The sequence below is a fragment of the Echinops telfairi genome, unplaced genomic scaffold, assembly GCF_000313985.2.
Source record: "Echinops telfairi isolate 266 unplaced genomic scaffold, ASM31398v2 ScPeMD7_1;HRSCAF=3_0, whole genome shotgun sequence".
NCBI classification, from domain to species: domain Eukaryota; kingdom Metazoa; phylum Chordata; class Mammalia; order Afrosoricida; family Tenrecidae; genus Echinops; species Echinops telfairi.
In genome coordinates, this window is record NW_022103896.1 from 63,848,626 (window position 1) to 63,852,430 (window position 3,805).

The window sequence follows — 3,805 nt, forward strand, 5'->3', positions numbered from 1 at the left end:
TACTATTGTATGAGAATTTACTAATTACATTTCAGGTTAAAAAAAAAGAAACAAACTCCTTATATCTAATAATTTTCACACGTTGATCACACTCCAAGTTTTTGTTCATGTACAAAATTCTAAGCTCTAATAGTTAAATGCCTACTTTTCATTTCATTTCATTAAAAATGTCTGTATACTAAGTGCCAAAATGTACCCATTCACAGACTATACAATAAGTACAGAGATAACTTCGTCTATGAAAGCACTGTCTGATTTTAAATGATATATTCTAACCTCCCTTGCCCATGATCCTTCTTGTATTTTCCCATGTGATGTGAAAATGAGACAGTACTGCATTAAATTTTATCTGGAACTTTCCCAGTCACAGCTCTATGCGATTAAGATTCCCTGTAGCTTTATTCCATGCTCTGCTCTGTCTACTGTTTTTAAACCAAGGTGTGGCTGAGTTTACTCTTATTTCAAGGTCATGTATACAGAAGCTAAATTGGCCCCAGTACAGAACTCCAAGGAACTTTATTTGTTACCTTTGTTTTCTGTAGTCTTCCATTCACAATCTTATGGGAGGAGTATGTGTGTATGGGTGTGTGTTTCCACTCTCCAGTCTGAACTGAGATCTCAAACACAATTTACTCAGTCTATTAATGCACAGCAAAATGAGTTACTTCTTTATGGGCATGAAGAATAAACTATCATAGCAAAACAATATTCTGCCTTTAATTTTAGAGGAAACCAATTAAGGCATGCCTCTAAAATAATACCAGAAAAACCCCACTCACTGCCATGGAAGCCTCTGGGTCTCTGAGACTGTAACTGTCTACAGGAGTAGAAAGCCCAGTCTGTCTCCCGCGGAGGTGCTGGTAGTTTCAAACTGCCAACCACACGGATTGCAGCCCAATGCGTGACCACTGCACCACCAGGGCTCCCCTACCTAAAATACTACAGATTAAGTTTGGGAAGAACATTTCTAAAATCCCAAGAATAAAAACAAGTAGTCAATATGATTACATGAACTCCTTTACATCCGATTTCAAGATTCATTTGGTTAGTCAAAATTCAGCCTTCTCTTCCTAATCCATAATTTTTCTTAAAATTCAAAGCTCCCTTTAAATGATGTGGGTGCATATGATTTACAAGCTCTGAATTGAATATTTTATTTATTTGTCAGGAATGTTTAATCATATGTATTACTTATAAAGCAATGATTTTAGTTCTGTTCTACCTCAACCGATTTAAGAACTTTAGAAATGATCACATTTATCTTTGAAAATACTGTGGGGTTTATTGTTTCTAATTTGTTTTATTTTAGTGAATGGATTAGTTAGGCATCAGCGATTTCACATATTGTGTGACTTTGTTCACAGAATTGAATATTTGGCAGAGAGCATTTTGTAATTTCAGAAAATGATAGTCTTATATATTACTTATATTTGATCTCTCTATAGCCGGAAATGAATTGGAGCATTTCGGTTTTAGCACTTTTGTGTTTTTCCTGGGATGCCAATGAATACACAGGTGATTATAGAGATGTTTTATTTGGGGGCTTTACCATTGGATCCGCTAAAAAAATAAAACATGAAATATAAATTCTTAACTGTATCTCCTTTGCCTTTTAAGAATGTCCATTTTGCTTTTTAAATATTCATCATTGTTAAGATACTCTATGGAAAACTGCAATGAGAAACTCTATGATTATGTGCTTAGGGAAAGGCACCTTGGAGAGTTATGTCTCCCATTTGTCCCTACCAAGACAGAGATGCATAAAAAAGACCATCTTGAGCCCTCCAGATAAATCCAGGCACCTGGGAAATTTCACTGTGTGAACCCAATGGAAGGACATCACAAAGATTTGAAAATTCTGCTAGTTAAGTCCTATCTAAATATTTGACCCATCGACTGGGAGCAGAATGAAATGATTGATGTGATCTTAAGTGACTAAATTTTGCAATGGTTTATCATGTATGATCTATAAATGGAAAGTTGTCATTCAAATATTCAAGCATTTGCTATACAAATATAGTTATATATATCCTTTAATGTAATATGTATACAATTATTCATTAAAGTTAGTCTTTTAATGCCTTTTCCACATTCTCAGATTGTTGTACAGTCCTCTATTACAGTTTTATTTTTATCTTATATTTTAATTATTGTTTTATGTGTTTGCTTTTCTCTTGGAGTAATGGCCACGTTATTCATTTAGTAGAAAACTAGATGTTAAGCAAATACACTTTGGTTCTGTTAAATAGGGGATAGTCTGGCAGAAAAGTAACATTATACTTTGGTCACAGTGTCTTATGGAACTTACGTACATTATTTTACTTTATTCTCACACAATAATCCTTTTCTCCTTTTTCAAAAAGACAAATCTGAAGATCAGAAAGTGTCATTATATAGCTAATATTTTCACTTGTTATTATAACAGTCAGCATTAGCGTACATATCCACCTGCCTTTTTCCAGAAGATTTCTTTAGGTTTAATTCTCCATCTTCCTGAAAGATCCATTTTCTAGGGCAAAATGACTTCTCCATTCCCCTCTTGTATCCATAATCTATCTAGCAAGAAAGAATAAACTAGGCTAGCGAGATGCACATCTTCCTGTTTATGGTAGAACTCGGACATTGGGACATATAACTACTATCCATATTTCATTGGTCAGATTAAACCACTTAATCCTATGTCCCCGTTTATGTACAAGAGAAGTGAGGAAATGTAATATTTAACTGAATGTCCAACTAAAAATTGATCAGCTTTTGAGCCACTCTACAGTTTACTCCAAAATGTTACAGCACGGCTATTCAGAACTAGAAGCAATATGTTCATTGATCCCCAGATTAGGAAACAAATTAACAACATCCCCCTAAAAAGGTGGGGGTTTACTACAATAATAAATGATAAATGTACTATTTTAAAAATCCTGAATGACTTAACATTTGGTTTTGCTTAACTCACAGACCCATGGCATTGTATTGGGTAGATCTAAGTAATAATAATAATAGCAATAACAATCCTTTTTTGGACCAAGAAGAAACAATAATAATGCCTAAAGGAAATAATAACTACTATTTTCATGTCCACTTACATCAAATAAATTGTTTCTTTTACCCAACTTTTGTATATAACACAAGAAAGTCTTTACAAAGACTAGTTTCCTTTTGTGATGCTGACCATTGTTCATTTCATCTATAGAAGATGGGATTTAAAACAATGTTTTTATAAGAAAGAATGATTCCTGAAGCACTTAACTAACTCATTAAACAAGAGGGGGATAAAATAGCCATTAAAAGAGTGATCCCAACTAAATGTTCTATTTTGAAATCTAGCTATGTGCTATTTAATATCCATTTAGGCAATGTCCAGCTGCTTACACATCCACGGTTCCATAAGGTTATAATAGAGCTCAGAATCCTGATCTAAGGATGCGCTATTGTGAATATAACCAGATCTAGCAAGTGCAACAGCTTCCCTGATGTAATCCATTGTGATAGTCAGATGCTTTTATGTCAATTTGACATTCCTGGCTAGGCATGTTGTCACATTGGTCAATCAGGTCACAGCCTGATGCTGTGTTCTTAGGGATGTGGCCTTATACACAGAGACCCTGGAGCCCACCGTCTCACTATTCCCATTCACCTTTCTGCTTGCTGGCCATGCTGAGAATTGCTGGAGCCCTGCCATGTTTCCACTGACCTTGGGTCTACCCGGTCCTGTACCCTCTGGCTCTTGATCTTCCTGCATTCTGCATCATTGCCTGTGGCTGAGTAAATCTGAAGAGGGAAGAGGGACTTATGGACTAGGATGGAA